The following is a 20834-nucleotide window of genomic DNA, read 5'->3' as shown; positions in this document are numbered from 1 at the left end:
TCTGTAATAGTGCAATTACTTCTTGCTCTTGTGCTGGTTGCAATTCATTTCCAATGTTTAGATATTTTCCAGGATGAACCTCAATTGTTTTGATTGTTGGCTTGGAGACTGTGTTTACAGGAAAGATGTCTATAAAAGAATTCTGCAAAGTTTGAACAGTACAAGTTTCCTGAAAACATTGATTCAGAAGGTTACTTGCAGCTTCATATTGAGCTTTCCTAAGCTGCTCTGAAATACTTGGTTCTGAAATGAAAAGATCCATTAAGTCCTCATTCCCTTCTTCTTCTCTAAAATCAAAGAATTGATTTATACTTAAAACTGATTTTGTTTGCTGTTTTTCTTGAGTTTCAAGTATTGATTCTAAAGAAGTGGATTGTGCAGGTGAATAAAGAGTGATATGTTTCCTTTCATCTCCATGTGAAATAATCATGCTTCCATATCTGCATCCTATGAACGCATCAGCAGTAGCTAACCATGGTCTGCCTAAGATTAGAGGATGTCCTCCCAAGTTTGTTTTTGGTTGCAAGATCAGGAAGTCAACAGGATACTCCCATGAATCCAAGGAGACTATGATATCTTCTAATATTCCTTCAGGAACAACTTTAGATCTATCTGCTAGTTCCAAGATTGTAGAAGTTGATCTAATGTTGTTTAATTGCAAAGTTTTCATTGTCTCCATTGTCATTACGTTTATAGCTGCTCCCAAGTCTATTAATGTATTTGGTACTGAGAAATTATTTATTGATATGGTAACCATTGGGATACCAGGATCAATATATTTTTCTACTATGGTTTGTGTAGACATGAGGCTTGCTAATTTACCAATGACTTGGATTGTTGTAGGATCCTTTTTCTTTTTCTCTGATTTCTGAATGCACAATTCCTTTATTGTTTTAGCATATATTGGTATTTCCTTAATTGCCTTCAACAAAGGAATTTTTACATAAGCATTTTTTAACTCATCTAAGATATCAAATTCAGGAAGGATTATTTTGTTTTGTTGTTCCACTAATCTTTCAGGATAAGGTGGTGTTTGTGTTGTAACATTTGTTCCTTTCTGATTTTGTATCTCAGTTTGTGATGTTTCAGATGATTCTCCTTGTTCAGTTGGTTCTTCTATAATTGGAGGAGAATCCTTTTTAAGCACTTTTCCAGACCTTAGATGGACATCATCAAGAGGAAGGATCGAATATGTAGGAAAACATGCTGCTTCCTCCACAGTGTATGCAGATTTGTCCATCTTATTATTTGGATTGGCCATCGGTTGGGCTGGTAGTTGAGTTGGTCTGGGTTGATTTGTAGGTAACTGTAATTGTTGTGGTTGGGTCAACAACGATGGTGGATTCTGCTGTGGAAATGGGATGGATGGCGGATATACAAAATGTTGTTGTTGAAAGGGTATGGATTGCGGATATTGTGGATATGCAAATGGTTGTTGGTATTGTTGCTGGTATTGTTGTTGATACTGTTGAGGCTGCTGGTTGCCATAACCATATCCTCTCCAACCTTGTGCAGGTTGTTGTGAATATTGTTGTGGAGGCCAAGCTTGCCATGGCATTGGAGGGGTCCAAGGATTATAAGGTGGATAGGCATAATTTTGTTGAGGGAATTGTAGCTGATTTGGTTGAGGTATCCTGGGTTGCCATGGTCTTCGTGGTACAACATAATAGAAACCTTATGTCCCTGGCACTTCTTCCATTGAGTTCATTTGTAATTCTTTCAATGTTACACAATTCTCTGTGGAATGATTGCCTGTACAAAGACCACAAACCTGAATACTATCCAAAGGACAGTCTCTCAAAGGATGTTTCTTTTTACATTTTGAACAAAATATTGCTAAAGCTTGTTCTTGTTCTTCTTTCTTCTTGTTTGCCTTTAGCACATCCACTTGTGTCCCTAATGTACTCAAAAGATCTGTTTTGAAATTTTCCAATAGACTTCCTATTTCAGCTCTTGTTATCCCTCCTGCAGCTGACTTTGTTGCTTTGGAACTCACTTCCCTTCTTCCGGTTTTTGATCTTCCTCTAGAATATTTCTGGCATAACTCGACAATTTCATCAAATGGAAGGTTTGAAATATCTCCTTTACCCATCTCATTCAAAATGTCAAGGTATTCATCCCTTACACCTTTGAGAAACATTGTGCGAACAGTTTCTTGAGTTAGAGAATGTTGTTTAGACTTTTGAAGATTATATGCTTTCCAAATATTCTTCTAAACTTTCATCTTCTTGTTGTTTCATTCTAAAAACATCTTCCTTTGAATCTCTAGATCTACAATAAGCTTGATATTTCTTAAGGAAGACAGTTCGCATATCATCCCAAGAGGCTATTGTTTGTTCTCCTAAACCCATAAACCATTTTAAAGCTGCTGCTTTTAATGTTGCAGGGAAAAGACGAAGTTTATGAATGTCATCAGTATATCCGTATGTTCTACATAGGATATCAAATTCAAACATAAATGCATCAGGATCTTCTATAGACATTCCATAAAAGTTTGGCAATATAGAAAGTGGAATATTTTTCATTTTTACTTCTTCTCCTAATATTGCACTTGTATCTACTATTGGAAAACCAAAAGTAGTTTCTTGATCAATTCCATCTTCTTGTCTTTTCCGGTCGTTTTCTAGCTTCCTATCATTTTCTTGTTTTGCCTCTTCCTCTCTCTTTCTTCTCCATTCTCTTTGTTGTCTTTCATATTCAGCTCTTTGTTGTTCAGGATTAAGATGAACGGATCCATGTCCCTCTTCTGCCATTGTTTGATTTATTTCAATTTCAAGTTGTTGGAAGATAGGAGGATTTATGGATGGAAAGACAGGTTGTTTTCCAGAAGTGGAGAATTGTTTTTGTTTTGCTTCCCAAGCTAACAAAGTTTGCCTTTCAATTAAAGTTAATCTTTGGCCAGTTCTTTGTTTTTCTACCAACTCCTCAATTATTGGATTACCAGTAACTGGAGTGTGTGATGATCCTATTTCTACTTGTGGGGGGTTTTTGATAAATCTACCTTGAGGATCTCTATATCTAGGCATAAAGAAACATAACTTAAAAATGGAATGTAACTAATGTTTTTGTGGTTTTTGAATTTTATCTTTCTATTGACTATGCCGATATTTGCCTCCCCGGCAACGGCGCCAAAATGTTGAGCTAATTTATGGTCCTAAATTAACACAATTATTTCTTATCAATCCGGGTTGTTTATGCTTTGAGGCAAGTTCACTATATGTGAAGATCAGATATAACCAAACCTTGAAAGATAAGTTATTCAAAAGCTAAAATTAATACATCTTATAACTCTAATTCAATCAGCTTAAAAAGAGAAAAACATTGAAAGGGTTCTTGACCTCAAGTAGTCCACCTTCACCTCAATTATCACTTAATGAATCAGAGATTGAAACCAAAAGCTCAAGATGGATAAATTATAAATGAAAGAAGCTCTTAACTTAAGAGACACATAAGATATTCCATCATAATTCATTCATCTCAATATCTAAATCTAAATGGAAATAAAATTGCTTGCATGTAAACAAAAGAAACTAGTTTTGATTCATCATTTCAGCAGAAGGGATGCCCAACTTGAACACCTGTTTTTCCAACTCAATAAAGTGATGAACAAGCTATTAACAAATGAAATCAATCATTATGCATAAACCATAAAGCAAACTGAAATAAATCTTTGAAAAGCTAGTGCTACAATCAACCAAATTACAAGGAAATAAAACTAGTTTAACAAGGAAGTGTACTTAGCTTGGAGTGGGGGCCCTCCACCCTTGCCTTGCACACTTTGAGAGATGATATCAAAAGCTTAAATTAGTCACACATCCATAGTATTGAACATAAAAATAATAATAACACAAGTCTTCAAATTAACTTCTCAATCCAAAGATGTCACAGCGTAAAAGTATATCACAAAATCAATACATAAGCCATCAAAGTTTTGGCTTTAAATAAGAAGTCTCATGAACAAACTGATCTATATTCACTCAAAAAAACCCATCTAATCTCATCCACCTATCCAAGTCGAATTCATTATCCCTATCCCAAGAAAGATGACCATTCCTATGAAATCTCAAAACTGCCCTATTTCTATGGGATTCCTGCATGACTAGTCATAATTGACTAGCACCAAATGGGCCTAATAAAGCTTGTTCTGTTCGAACTAAGCATTGCTGGCTTAGTCCTAGTTCTCAAGCTGTCCATCCATGCATTCCATTCGTGCCCAAGTGTCCTGCAACCATATCAACCATAGAGCTATTACGGGAATTTCTAAATCTGCCAATTTTGCACTAAAAACCAAATTTTCATAAAAACTTTAGAAATTGAAAAATTAAAATTAAATACCTGAATGGATATCAAATATACATCAAAATGGGATAAATGAAGGGAAAATGGATGGAAAATAGATGGATAAGTAAGTTTCTTTGAGCAAAAATAAGACCAAAACTGAGGCTCAACAATGGAATAATACAGTCAAATTTTCTGCCCTATGGAGTTACTGCCTGGCCTGACATTGTATCAGAGCCAACTCATTTTTTAGGTTTTATGCACTCTGTAACTCCCTATTATGCTCCTCTGCTCCTCTGCTTTCCATTCAAAAATGTTGCATGTTCATAAATATGGTAGCCTGCTCCACTCTGTCACCTGAATGTTACTGCCTGCGCCTCTTCTCTGACCATTTTTTTCATATTCACTGTAAGCTGCACTGCTCATCCTCTGAAATACATTCTAGACATTGTCAGAGGCGTTAGAGGATTTGAAAATCGTAGGCGTTGGAGGCAGGCAGAAGCGAGCGAGCACTGAAATGAGGTGAGGTTAATATTTCCCTCTACTATATCTATGAATCTTATTGTTATGCTCTGTAGTGTTCTCCAACCAGTCATCTTTTCCTTAAAGAGAAAGACACATGGTCTTAGCTATGGTATTCGCTGCCCATACATACAGTTACGCTGCCCATGTTTTACCTCTCACAATGTTGTCATGTTGTTTTGAAAATCTTGAATGATTGGCTCCAGAAATGATGTCACATATATACGTTGTGTTAAACGCTGCTTTACATAAATGCTAATGTTTATATATTTATTAAGTATAGGTAACATGGATTTGGTTGCACCCTATGAACATGATTCATGCAAATTCCAAGATTGAATTTGTAATCACGTGAAAGGTAAACTAAGCAGGAATTTGTGGACAATGAAGAATCGATGCAATCATCTATTAACTGATCACATTTCTGAGCATTTCACAGATTCAGAATTTACGGTGAGAGCTGGTTATTTATTCATCTTCATCGTCGTACGGGCTGAATATAAGTCGTATGGTCCTTTTTTGTGGTTGTCACATGGTAATTGAGTTTTAAAAGGAGACGTATGCCATATAATAGTGGATTTATATGGATTTATATAAAACTTATATGAAGTTTATATGAGATTTATATGGTGGATTTATATAAAATTTATATGAGATTTATATAAGGTGGATGGATTTATGTGGGTAATGCCCTTTTGAGTACAATTTTACTGTATATTGGCAGAAATATTTTTCTATCAGCAGAAATAATTTTTTTACAGAATGCATTCAATCATATCCATGGTGGGAATAGTTCTCACTGGCAAGGAGAACTATCCTGAATGGTCCCAGATGATAAAACACACCCTCATCTTCAATGAGTTGCGGAAAGGAGTGTGTGTTGGAGAAGGAGACAATGACCAAGTACAACCTACCTCAGACAAAGAGCTCGTCATTTGGGAAAACAAGAACAACAAAGCTTATGCATTAATCGTAGCATCTGTAAATGAAGAGGTGAGTTGCCATATTTCGTCATATTCAACTGCCTTTGAAGCCTTACAAAAGCTGAAAGAACTCTATGACTCACATCTTGAAGTTGTCCAACTCATGATTAAACTCTTCACTCTTGAACTGCAAAATAATGATCCTCTTTCTCTTGCATCTGAAGTAAAGTCTATAATGCATGATATTAAATATACTAAGGCTATATTGGATATTCCTCTTATCGCTTTTCTCAAGGCACTTTATCCTACTTACTCCAATTATCTTGATTCATTGCAAGCAAATGGAATCTCAAAGATATAACCTTTGACTCTCTTGTGAAAAAGTTTGTTGAAAGAGAGAAAGCTTTTCGGAAGAAGACATCCCCTGAATCTTCTGAAGAGACAGTGTGCCTTGCTCATAAAGATAAGCATTCTGCTCAAGATTCTACAAGAGGAAGAGGTTGACGAAGAGGAAGAGGAAGATATTTGAGAGGCAGGGGGGCAGACATTCTCAAGGAGAAAAGGCATATTTGCACTGTATTCGCTGCAAAAGAAATGGATCACATGATGCCTCTACATGCAAGCTACCATGGGACAAAATTGAGCAGAAAAGAAACCAACAGAAAGGTAAAACTGATGATACAGACAAAGGTAAAGCACCTGAATCCGCTCACTATGTTGAGGCACAATGCAAGATTGGAGTAAATGAAGATTTGTTAAATGCTTCACTTGCTTCTTGGAAAAATGATTGGTTGCTTGATTCAGGAGCAACCTGTCACATGACTCATAGAAAAGATTTTTTTGAAGATTTCACTGACAATGTTGATGGAGCAATATACTTTGCAGATCAATCAAAAATCAAGCCATCAGGGCTTGGCACAATCAGGCTTAAACTGCCTAGTCTTCCAGACTTTCTTCTGCATCATGTTCTATATCTCCCACAACTGAAGAGAAACTTGTTGTCCCTAGTCCACATCCACTAGCAAGGTCACTCCATTCATATGTTTGATGGCAAGCTTGAGGTAAGAAAAGCATCTGACCACTCACTTGTCATGAGGGGAATAGAAGAAGAAAGGCTTCTCAAACTGCAAGGAACCTCTACTCATGCACAACATTTCTCATACAATTGTCATCATGAAGAAGGTATACTTCCATCAAGTTTATTATGGCATGCTAGATTTGGACATTTGAACTATGACAGTCTCCGCTTATTGAAGAAAAATGGTGTTGCTGGTTTGCCTATAATTCCTAGGAATCTTAAGCAATGTGATGCTTGCATTCTAGGAAAGCATAGCAAACACTCTTTTCATGATTCACATTCAAGAGCACATAGGAAGCTTGAACTCATTCATTCAGATTTATGTGGTCCATTGCCTGTTCCTTCTGCAAATGGAAATAAATCTATCATGACATTTATTGATGACTACACCAGAATGTGTTGGGTTTATTTATTGAAGAACAAATCTGATGCTTTTCAAACATTCAAGAATTTTCATAAATGGCTTGAAAATGATGCACAATCTCATATTGGGTCTATTCGCACTGATAATGAAAAAGAATACACATCAAATGAATTTGAAAACTATCTTCGCCAACATGGGATCAAACATCAAACAACTGTGCCTTATAATCCCCAACAGAATAGTGTAGCTGAAAGAATGAATAGGACAATCTTAAATATGGTACGATCCATGCTTTCTTCAAAAATGTAAAGATAACATTTTGGGCTGATGTTGTTCTATGTGCTGCATTTATAAAGAATAGATGTCCATTTAATGCTATAAGAAACAAGACTCCTTATGAAATGTGGTATGGGCATGTTCCTTCGGTAAAACATCTTAGGGTCTTTGGTTCCGCCTGTTATGCTTTGATACCAAAGGTACATAGAAATAAATTTGGTGCTACAAGTCATAAGTGTATCTTCCTGGGGTATTCAAACACCTCCAAAGCATACTGCCTCTATGATGAAGTAAATAAGAAGTTTGTTGTATCTAGAGATGTAATTTTTCTTGAATCATCCAAAACTGACAATGTTGTTGAGCGGCAACTTGATCGCTTGGATAGATTCGCAAAAGAAAAATCATTTCAAGAATTTGATAATCATATTCCACATCTTGAAGGGGGGATTCCTATACTAGATCAACATGTGGAATCTTCTTCTGAAGAACACTCTCCCCCGCATGAAACTCCAACAATGGATGATGCTTTAAGTGATGTAATTGATAGAATTGGGAGACTCAATCTTGATTCAATCCCAACTCAATCAACGGAGCAGCCTGGACCATCTCAGAAAGGTCCCCCAAAGTGGCTGATAAAGACACTTGAAAGTGTTCATCCTGATGAAGTTGGAAAGACAGGAACCAGAAATTCAAACCGGCAAAATGGAGGTGATGTAGATGACTCTAATTCACCTGTTGATATGGATGTTTCTTATGATTGTGAATTGAACTTGTCTACATATTTTGAACCAACTTCCTTCAAAGAAGTTGCTTCTCATGATGAATGGAAAGAAGCAATGCAAAAGGAGTATGATGCCCTCATAAAGAACGACACTTGGAAGCTGGTTGATCCTCCATTAGGAACCAAACCAATTGGTTGCAAGTGGGTCTACAAGAACAAGTATAAAGCTGATGGCTCACTTGACAAGCACAAAGCTAGGCTTGTGGCAAAAGGTTTTGCACAGAAGGAAGGGGTCGATTATGTGGAGACTTTTTCCCCCACAGAAAAATGGGCTACCATCTGGAAACTCTTTGCACTAACAGCTCAGAACAGTTGGAAAGTCCATCAAATGGATGTAAAAACTGCCTTCTTGAATGGAGATCTAGAAGAGAACGTTTTTATGTCCCAGCCTGAAGGATTTGCTGTGAAAGGACATGAACATAAAGTATGAAAACTTGTGAAGTCCTTGTATGGCCTCAAACAAGCACCGCGAGCCTGGTATGAAAAAATAACTGAGCATCTTCTGAAACTCAATTTCAAACATTTTGATCTTGATGATGCAACTTTATTTGTCAAGAAAGTTGGAAAAATAGTTGTATATCTTGTGGTATATGCAAATGATCTTTTGATGACAGGGAACAATGAAAGCTACATTGCATCCATAAAGAAGGAATTGGGAAAAAGTTTTGAAATGACTAATTTGGGCTATGTTCATTACTATCTTGGCATTGAAGTAACCCAACATCCAAAGTCCATATTTCTTTCTAAAAAGAAATACATTGGAGATCTGTTGAATAGGTTTGGCATGACAGAGTGCAATCCTCTTACTACTCCAATGGAACAAAACTTAAAGCTCACCTCTATTGAAGGAAAAGAATTTGAGGATGCAACAAAGTATAGACAGCTTGTAGGAAGTCTCAACTACCTAACTACTACCAGACCAGACATTTCATTTGTTGTTGGAATCCTCTCCAGGTTTATGCAAAAGCCTTGTGACGGACATTGGTCTGCTGCAAAAAAAGTTCTAAGGTAATTGAAGGGAACGGAACTCAAGACTTTGGAATCAAGTATACACAGGTGGACAACTTCAACTTGATTGGATACTTTGATTCAGACTTCGATGGAGACAAAGAAACTGGGGTATCTACTTCAGGATATGCTATGAGTCTTGGATCAGGAGCCTCCTGGAGATCACGCAAACAATCAGTTCCAACAGATTCCACAAAAAAAGCAGAATACGTGGCAACAGTTGAAGCAACAAAAGAAATTGTGTGGCTCAGGAAAGTTCTTGAAGATTTGTAGGTAAAACAAGTACAATCAACTCCACTCATGATTGACAATACCTCTGAAATAAAGTTGGCCAAGAACCCAAAGTTCCATGATCGAACAAAGCACATCAATACTAAATATCATCTGATTCGACATCATGTTGAGGCCAAAACAATCCATCTCTGTCATTGTTCCACAAATGAGAAAATTGTAGACATCTTCACCAAAGCGCTTGGAAGGGAAAAGCTTGAACGATTCAGAATGATGCTTGGACTCACCAACATCCCTTCAAATTAAGGGGGGAAATGTTGACACCTAATCCTTGCGATTGGGTGAATTATTGTAAATAGATAGATAGGAAATATGAACAGTCATCAGGAGACGAACTGAACAGTCTCTCCCTCATGTATATAATGAGGACCTACCTGATGGAATAATACAGTCAAATTTTCTGCCCTTTGGAGTTACTGCCTGGCCTGACAGTGCTATTAAGAATTTGTTAAATCTACCTTAAGTGTTAATCAATCCAAGGTGAAAAATATTATATTCATTTCTAATCAAAGGTTCAAAAAATGCTTCAAAGGAGGTCATTTTGTAAGTACTCCCTTGACTAATAAATGTTTATTTGTAGGAGTGAAAAGTAGATACAAAATCAAAGTAGGAATTTCTAAGATTAGCAAGAATAACATATATGAGTTGGTCATCTTCCTCCTTTGTCTTACGTTCTACATGTAAAATTATATGTGCTATCACTTTGATAGATAATCCTCAATGCAAGAGAATGCATTGGGATTCAAAGAAATTAATTGAGTTTTGAACTAGTAGTCTTGAAAATTATTATCTTTACCTAAGACAATTTCCCACTTTTACAAGTCTAGATTTGATACCTTATTAAGTTTACCAAACATCATTCATTTTTCCAAGCTGAATTTGAGATCTTAATCCTTTGAATGTGTTGTTGCTCTGACAACAACCCATCTTAATTCCTCTTAAAGCCTTATGCGTGGAGGGGATTGAGGGTCCCCACCTTTCCACTAAGTTCATATGTCACCCCACCAAGTGTATTTAGCACTTGGGAGCTATGATTAGCCCTATAATGACTTGAGAAAATGGATGAAAACTTATTATATTACTAGGATTTAGTGAGCAATTCATTAGCACAAACCCCCCCTCCAACCCTTCATTTTTCTTAGCCAACCCTTGTGTAAGGCCTTACCTTAAGTCTTCTTGCAATTTTTTATGATTTAATCCCTTATATAGTCCATAATTTCCCCTCTTATTAGTGTTATAGCACATTACTAACCATTAGTGCAATGCTAAAAGTTATTCCTTAGTCAAATTTGGTGTTAATTCCACAAATTTGGCCCTCGCCAACCTCCGTAGCTTATTATTAACCACTTAACCAGTGTTATATCACTACATTGTGCTTCAATTATGTGCTACAAATACTCCTTATCCTCCTTTTTAGCTTTGTATCACTATCTTAGCCATCTTCTAACTATTAGAGGGTCTCCCTTGGCCAAAGTTATTATTGTTTCCTAAAATTGTGACCCCACTGAGCATCATAGTGCATCATTTATCAACAATACAATGATATATTGCAACAATTATGCTTATGTATGCTTTATAGGATCTTTTTGACCTTTCCCTTGACTCCATTGCACTGCACAACCCATCTTTCGAGCGTTACAAAGTTATTTTTGGGCAAATTTTGGTGTTTTTTCCTCAAATTTTATCTATTTGAGCCTTTATAGCACATTATCATGCATTATTTATATTTCTTAGTGCCCCATTGTAACTTATTTTTGTGCCATAAGACTCCCTTGACCATCTACATAACCCTAAAGGGTCTCCCTTAATGAAATTTTGAAGCTTTTCTTAAAATTTTGGCCTCCCTAAGCCATGGTAGTGCAATGATAGTCATTAATATAGTGCCATAGTGCATCATTGAGAAAATATGAAACACTAAATCATTTCCTAAAACTTCCATACTAATCCATGGTGATTGCATCAAAGTTTTCCCTTGGTTATGATGTCTTTTTTACGTTGCCTTGGTGTAAAAATGATCTGAAATGGAGGTGAATTTCAAGGTAAAATGTAGGAATAATTAAAGTGATTTACAAATCATAAAAATACCCTTACTATGTTGATCCAAGGATATTTTTCTTATAGATGTATGAAAAGAATCACACGGGGAAATTGCAGCTTAACACAAAAATTTTAATGTGCACACGAGAAAGAAGAATAAAACAGATAAAGGCACGACAAGAAGACAACAAGACTTGATAACATAGTTCGTCCAACTCGAACTACATCTCCAGGCCCTGCTTGATCAATGGGGAGGCCTTCATTCATTAAATGGCATGAAAAAGGAGAATACAATTATCAGTTTACATAAAAGGAGTCTTATACCTCCATTCTGGAAAATGGTTGAGTAAAGGAGAACTCAGATGGAGAAATGGATAGCACCACTATGTCCGTGGCATCAAGAAGGGAAAAACCATATAAAATTTTCCCAATTCAGACAAAATGATCAATCGCCCCTCCTACAAGCTGTTGCCTTGAACCGTGTGCCAAAAAATCCTCTTCCCTCCCCTGCGCTTTGCTGCATGCATTGGGTTTTATAATACAAGGCCACTTCAAAATCAGGGGTTGTTTTTTTAGAATAGCAACCATTCTATCAAATGGACCGGCGAGCGCAAGAAACCTTGAAAATAGGCCTTTTTTGTTCCAAGCGATAATACACGCAAAAACATTAAAAAACCAAAAACTTGGACTTTGAATTTCCTTAAATCGGGCTTATCGACCCATTGGGTCTGGCCCCCCTATTGCAATCAGCATATCACTGGTGCACTGGTCCTGTTAGCGGGAGATTGTCGATCATTGATCGTCGATCAGTGATATCGCCGATCACCGATCACCGATATCACCGATATCGGTGTATCGCATTGGCCGTATCGTATCGGCATCGACCCAGGGATCCTGGTCCTATCCTTTGGGTTTCGCCGACTCGATCCGCCGATATGATCATCCCGATATCGCCGATTGCTTGCCCCCAACTTTGATTTAATTGAAGATCGCTGATCAGGGGTTTAAGCTTTCCTTTTGACTTCTCCGATTGCGATTTTCCCTTTTAAAGGCTTAAAGCCATTTTTAGGGGGGGGAAACCTCATTTTCCAAAGGAACAAGGCGTCCTTCTTTCTGCCATAACTTCATCATCTAGACTCGGATTGGAGTGCCATTTGCACCGTTGGAATCAAGGTGACGAGAACTTTGATCTGAAGTTAGGATACTTGATTTTCTACCACTTTGAATTTTGAGCTTTTCCATGCCATTCTATCTAAAGATCCACCTAGATCAATCCTCCCCATTGAGGAGCTTTTGGACCGCCAAAAGCTTTCATTAGTCAATTGGCAAGTGAGGGAATTGTTCCATCACCCTTTCCTTCTCCAGCCATTTGTCCTTGCTAGGGTGGATTCCCTTGAAGCCAACTCGAAGGTATTCCACATCTCCACGCCATGAATTCTTGGTTCTTCTGTCAAGGATGATGTCTTCAGGTAACTCATCGATATATTCTGGTGCAAAATCATCAACTGTAGGAACTGTGCCCACCTCATCAGTGTCCATGATCAATGGTGGTTCATATAGCTTTAAGTTCTCCACATTCACTACAGAGTACATCTGCATATAGTTCAGCAAGTCGAGACGAAAATCATTGTTTCCAATCTTCTCCAAAATGGTGAAGGGACCATACCGGATTGGTCACAACTTCTTCCCTTCTCCCTTCATCTTGTCCTTGCTAATGTGGAACCACTCTTTGTCACCCACTTGGAATTGATGGTCGACTCAGTGTTTATCATGTCGAGCCTTATAATGGGCTTGACTTTTCTCCAACTACTCTTGTACTGCTTGGTGAATCAATTGGATTTGTTGAATGAACTGCTAAGCTTTGTACCTATCTTTAAGTCCACTGGAGTCTTCTTCCCTTCCAAAGACCATGTCAAAAGGGTCCTTTGGTGGGTAACCAAAACATGTCTCAAATGGTGAACACTGTGTAGATGAGTGCACTGCTTGGTTGTAGGAATGTTGCACATATGGGAGATGCTCATCCCACAACTTGGGATGTTTCCCACAATAGCCTTGTAACAAGTGTACCACGGTACGGTTGACAACCTCTGTCTATCTGTCAATATGTAGATGCAATGCCATGCTTCTTTTCAATTTGGTGTCCATCGTCTTCCATAAGCTGGTCCAAAACTCTCCAAGAAAGCGAGAGTCCTGATCTGACACAATCGATGTGGGTAATCCAAAATGGACCCTGCTCTGCAGTGATATGCTAAAACGGTCAACGATGACATACAAATAGTCGTGACTCTTCCTAGACAAAGGAAAACCTCCTATAAAGTCCATTGAGACACTTTCCCATGGATGACTCAGAAGAGGGAGTCGTATGTAGAGCTTGAGTTTTCTATTAGAGGGCTTTGAAACAGAACACATCACACAACCATTTACATAGCGAGTCACAATGTTTTTCATGTGAGACCAAAAACAAAATCTTTGTACATGACATAAAGTCTTTTCGACACCAAAGTGTCTAGACACAAGAGAGGTGCGTGCCTCTCGAATTACATGTACTCTTTCCTTTGTGTGAACACACAATTTACCAAGGTGATACAACAATGTCCCCTGCAAGTGATAGTTTTCCACCTATGAACTGTGGGTTAGTTTTGCATAAATCTCCTTAAAGTCATCGTCATTAGCATATTGTTCAGCATAACTCTCAAAAGACAATGAAGCATTAGCAAAATAACAGAAGCAGAAACAGGAGGACGAGATAGCATATCGACCACTTTATTGCTAGTGCCCTTCTTATACTTTATTACCATATGAAAATGTTGAAGAAAACCCATCCACCTAAAATGACGAGATTGCTGCAACTTGGTTTGTGACTGAAGGTACTGCAAGAGCTAATGATCCATATGGATGATGGTCTCCTTGCCAATCAGGTAGTGTTTCCACCTTTTCACACGCTGCACCAAGGCATAAAGCTCCTTGTCATAAGTGGGATAGGTTATCACAACTTGAGAAAGCTTCTCAGAATCGTAACAAATTAGCTTCTTTTGTTGCACCAGTGCAGCTCCCATTGCATAACCGCTAGCATCAGTTTTTATCTCGAATGGATGTTGGAGATCGGGTAAGGCTAAGACTAGTGCAGTGCTGATATTTTCCTTCAATGTTTCGAAGGACTTCTGCTGTCTCCCTCCCCATTGGAAGACCTGTTTCACACTTGTCAATGTGTGCAAAGGTGCTGTAATAACAGAGAAATTGGTAATAAATCTCCTCCAATACTGGACTACACTTAAAAAGTTGCGGACCTCGATTACACTAGTAGGCTTAGGCCAATTTATAATTGCTTCAACTTTAGAGGGATCAATCTTTAACTGACCATGACCAACAATTTGACCTAGGTAACCCAAAGAGGTTTTCTCGAACTCACACTTTGACAACTTTACATAGAGTTTTTCTTTTTTCAATACATCAAGCACTTTCTTTACATGACACACATGTTCAACCCAACTTTTACTAAAGACAAATATATCATCTAAATATACAAGAACAAATTCATCAATGAAATGCAGAAAGAGATCATTCATGACCCTCATAAAAGTGGTTGGAGCATTGAAAAGTCCGAATGGCATGACCATCCATTTGAACAATCCCAGTTTGGTCTTGAAGGCAGTTTTCCACACGTCCTGCTTTGCAATTCGGACCTGGTGATAACCACTATGCAAATATAGTTTGGCGAAATAAACAACATTCTTTAACTGATCTAATAAATCATCTATGCGTGGAAGAGGGTAACGATTTTTCACCGTGATTTTGTTTAGCATGTGGTAATCCACGCACATCCTCCATGTGCCATCTTTCTTTGGGGCTAAGACAATCAGTGAGCCACACGGAGAACTGCTCGACCTGATGACCCCTTGGTCCAGTAATTCCTGCACCTGTTTCTTGATTTCCTCCGTCTCAATAGTCGACATCCTGTACATGCCAATATTTGGTAAAGGAGTGTCATGTTGCAAATGGATTTCATGTTTGATTTCCCTCTTCGGAGGTAATCCCTTCGGTTCCTGAAACAACTCATCATAATTAGAAATAAATTCAGATAATTCCTGTTTATGTTCCTGATCGCAGCCCTGGAACGCATCAGCTAATTCTGCCTCTTTTTCCCTTACAACCGCATGCAACTCGTACTAGAATTCACCAGCCTTTTCATTTGTCCAGCATGTTAGTGCCAGTATTTGCAGCCTTCCTCAAGTGATCAAACATGCTCTTACAAAGTGATTTCAAGGTGTCAAGGTCAAATTTTGTCATTTCAGTGAGTCTTCAAGTAAAATTTAGTCACTAGGTATTAGGTCTAGGGTTTGCTTTTACTCCTTTCAAAGTTGTCCAAATGTCAGTCCATGTCACCATTCAGCTGAATGTACCATCATTTAGAGAGTTTTCATCATCATGCCAGGTTCCAATGGGTCATTTTACACCTTGTTCATGCTTCAGTTGCGCCTAGGTAAGGTTCATTTCCCTCTCCTAGGGTTTTGAGGGTAATTTTTCTTGGATGGTCAAATCATTAGAAAAAATAGTATCCTGATGTTCATACACCTTCCCCTATCCTTAATGTACCTTATTAAACACTTCCTGTCACTGAGATCCCCCAAATTCCTGATTTTCGCACAAACCCTAGTTTCTTGCTACAACTTGGCAATTTTCTAGGCTAGGCCTATGTTTTGCCCTTTTGGACCCCTTCCCTCACTTAATCTTTGAAATTATACTTTCCCCTACTTCCCAAAATTTTCTCAAGAATTTAGAAGCCCTTTATCCCCTTCATTTCACTTCATTTTGACAAATCCCTTGTTCCACACATCAGGATAGGTTTTACTCCAATGATGTTTCTGAGCAATAAAATATGAATTTGGGAAAATTGAGAGAGGTTTTTGTCCAAAATATGCCAAGGAAGAAAAATCTCCTTCACTTTTTTCACAAGTGTCATGGTTTTAGAGAAATGTCAAAGATACAGTTGTCTTAGGAGAATTGATGCACCTCTGAAGTGACCTTGGGAAAATCAAGATTTCTCCTAGCTTAGTTGGCCAAATGACTTTCTTGATGAGTCAAATGATAACTAGACATAAAGATATTTCCAATGAGCTATCATGAGCTCCATTTGGAGTTGAGGAAGACCTTCGGAAGTTGACTGCAACAACACTCTGCCTTTAGGTAGCCTCATTTTTCACATTTTGACCAGTCTTGGGAGATTTGATTTTTGATAGGGAAAATGAACTCCAAATTGAAAAATTCTAGTTGGGTTGGAAATTATATTTAATAACCTTTCCAACGAGCTATCCTGTACCTAATTTGAACACCGGGAAGGCCTCCAAAAGTCTCTTGCAAAAAGCACTACGCATTGAGAAACTGGCGTGGCACACATAATAGGCGCGGCGCATTGGGCCTCAATCTCCAGTTCAAATTTACACAGGCACGACGCATACACTGGGTGCATCACGTTGGGTTTGATGCGCGTCGCATAGAGCTGGCAAGCCCAAAATCTTCCACAACTCACTCCAAATTACCCAATATGCTTGGATCATCATTTGTGCAAGTAGGTTGAGCCTCTATCACTGCTTTTCATCCAATTTTGGTACTTGTTTGATGGTGGTTGTCTTATGGTGGTTGGCTAAGAAAATCAAACCCTACCTCTCTCTCTAAAGAAAACAGTGCTAGGGTTTGTATTAATTATTTTTCTACCAAGTCCATCTTTCTATTCCCTCACCACTCCATTACTCCATTTTTCCCTCATTTCCCTATTCCCTAAACTCACATATCCCTAAATTCGCTAATCCCATATCCCTGATTCTCATTTCCCAAAATCCCAAATACAAATCCCCAAACCCTAATCCTATACCAAAAACTCCCAAATTACTCTCTAATTCCACGTTCCCTTAACTAAACCCTGTCCCATCTATCCCTAAATCCCTCATTGTTTCCACCCTCCACAGTCCCTCATATCACTTTTCCCTTGGTGGCAAAAGTCAAGAAACATCACAATCACTTACTTCTCAGCAAGGCAGCTCCAAGATAGTTCATCCACTAGCAGAGATGGCATCTAATCCTTCATATGAACATGATGAAGAGACACACAATGACTCTCCTACAGAGGTACATGCACCCAAGAGACCTCATAAAGGTGGCGAAACATACAGGAAAATCACCAAGCTGACCAAAGGAGGAAGGTGGAGCTCACTTCACTTGAGCAAGAGATCAATGCCGATCGAGAGTCATGGCTTGAAAGAGCCAATATCCGCTTGGAGAGAATGCTAGAAAAGGCCATCAATGAGAAGAATATGCTGAGAAACATGGAATATCATTATTTGTCAAGGAACATGGTGTGCCAAGCTAGAATCAGGAATTTGAAGGCGAAATTGAAGAAGAGATCAAGGAGGCGAAAGGACCATGATAGACTTCAGATATTGGATGAGGCTTCCTTGTACCATCACAGCACTTGATGGAGAAGACTCGGCCCAAATTTCAAAAAATTTGGGGCACTTTTTTCATTTTTGGAAATTTTGGCACAAAAAACAAGATTTTCTGCTCTATGCGCCACACCACCTGGCGTTCGCTTTTGATAGGAGCCTCCAAATGAAAAAAACTCAGCACATTTGGATTTTTCTTGGAAAAATATGCATGCCTACCAATGGCCAAGAAATTTTGACAGGTTTTGATCCCTCAAAAAGGTCAAAAACACTCAAAAAATGACCTCACTGCCCCTATTTTGACACACAATAAGCAGTGTTGGGAGAACTGAATTTTGGAGGGGTAAATAGAGGCCAAATTGAAAAATTCCACTTGGGTTGGAAAGTAGATAGGCAGAAATTTCCACCAAGAACACTTGGAGCCAATTTTGACACTGGGAAGGCCTCCAAATGTGGCTCCAAATAGGAGCTATGCAAAGAGAATCACGCGCGACGCATAGAGGAAATTTTGCCAGTTTGACCAAGTATACTCTGTTTTTCGCCTAGCTTTGGCCAGTTTGACTTTTTTACCTTCTTAATGTAAAATTTATGATGTAATTTAATGAAAATTGATGGATCATGATGTAAATATGTCAAATTTTCACTTATGGAGGTAGATTCATCCATTAAAAAGTTGTTTGAAACTGAATGAATTAGTTCCCTAGTTTCTAGAGGCAAGCTATTCTACTGCTTGATTTCTAGTTCTCAGTTTAGAATTAGTTGGAACAACCCCTAAACTTGTGAGCTTGACCCATAGAGGCTAAGATGAGTTATTCTTTGTCTATATCTTGTGATATTTCAGTCATTAGCATGGTTGGACTTTGGAGAAAGCCTTGAGCTTCACTGTACACTCATATCAGCATTTTGGCTAGGGAATTGAGACCAGGGTTTGCAGCACTCTTTGGGATTCATGTGGCAATTTGTCTTGGTACAGTGCTTTCTTTTTTAATTGTGAATTTGATTATGTGTTATGTATGCCATTCTCTATCGTGTTTCTTCTTAACTAAACAGACAAGAGTGTAAGTAGAATCCATTGAAATTGCAGTGCTCTACTTGAGGTTTGCTTTAGTTTCTTGATGCTTTCAGTTGTTTGGAGAGGATCCATGCCATTCCTTGCCCTCTTCAACTCCTCACCTATCTTATCCTTCCATCTCATTCAATTTGAAGTGCCAAAAACGTTTTCCTACTCTGCCCCTTTGAGATCTCTGCAAGACTAAGCCTCAATCCCCGCACCCAAAATCTACCTTTCCATCTGAGCCAAAAAAAACATCATTTTATTCAATCAAACTGTTTCACACATATACCTAGCCTAAGATCATTATTTCTATTAGTCATCTCAAGCCCTCATCGATTATAATTTGCTGAGATTAACCCGGAGAGAGCCCTCTCCTAACTTGGTAGGGCTAGCTACCAGGTTAAGCGTGGTTTGATGTTGGCCCTGGATCCTACCTTCCTCAGCCTAAGGTAAATCTAGGCACTAACACAACACTTACAAGGTTGTCATTGATTTTATTTTAATGAGCCCTTACAATATATTCTACCCCATCTTTTGTGATTTGGTATTTGTTTTCATGACGGAAAAAGACTGCCTTTCTGTCATATAGATACGAACTCCCTAACACCATGCCACAGATATCCAATGGTATCACATCAAGTTCTACTTCATCCACTAGCTTAGGAGCGATTAAAATTTTTACTTTACACTACTTGGTTACATTTAGTTTTTCTTTATCATGTATCCATCCAAGCGGGTAAGGTTTCAGATGTGGTTTCTAAGCTGAGTTTCTTTACCAAGGATTCTGCAATTAATTTGGCTTGGGGCCTAGTATCAAACAGAGTTTCTACTTTAGTATGATTTATGACAACTCTGATATGAAAATGTTCAATTCTCTTTTGATCATTAGGAAGGGACTCATTCACAGAACTAGTGCCTTCATGTGATTCAGAATTAACATGAGGTGTAAGAGTACCCTTTGTTCCTACTATTGTGATCAACACTTCATCTCCGAAATCCGATCCAAGGTCTTGCTGTGCAGTTGCCACTGTGTTCTGCTTCCCTTGTCATCCATACTTCTTTGGACTCTTTTCTGGGTGTTGTTTCCAACAATGATCGTCATCGTGGCCTTCCTTTTTGCAGTGATTGAAATACGGCTTTTCTCCTTCTTTGGCTGCTACCGTTTTATTCTCCTTTCCTTTCCATTTCACTTTAGATTTTCCATTGGGAGGTTTGAACGGTGGTTTTCTGGAATGATCATCTCTTTCATTTTTGCCCCTGTTCTCAATATGAATTGTTTTTACGCTGGTTGAGTCAATAGTGGTTGGTTCAAACAACAACAATGAATGCCTAATGTAGCTATGCAATGAGCCAATATGCTTAGTTACAACTTCAGGTGTATCAAGTGCAATACCCAGATTAAGTGCTTGCTTTCTAAGCTCCTTTGTAAAACTCTGAACATCTTTACCTTTGCCTTGTCTTAAATACTGCCAATTCATTAATGCTTTTTTCTTGTAACCCAAGGGATAAAACTATTCCTTTAACGTAGAAATAAAATCAGGCCATGAGGAAAAGAGGTTACCCACATTCTAATTGCTCTGCAATTTGCTCTCCCACCAAATGAGAGCAATGCTGCTCAGCCGTAGAGAGGTCAGTTGAATCTTTGCCTCATCCTTCACGATTTGCTGAATCCTGCAGTAGACCTCAATCTACCTAATCCAATTATTAAGCTTCTTTGCATTGCTTTCACCATTAAAAATGGGAAGATCAAATTTAACATATAATTTAAAGAAAGGTTTCTTAGAT

This window comes from Pinus tabuliformis, chromosome 6 (assembly GCF_031772625.1).
Source record: "Pinus tabuliformis cultivar Carrire ecotype Pingquan chromosome 6, CPIR1, whole genome shotgun sequence".
Taxonomy (NCBI): domain Eukaryota; kingdom Viridiplantae; phylum Streptophyta; class Pinopsida; order Pinales; family Pinaceae; genus Pinus; species Pinus tabuliformis.
The sequence above is the reverse complement of the archived record's forward strand: the minus strand, read 5'-3'. Positions refer to the sequence as shown.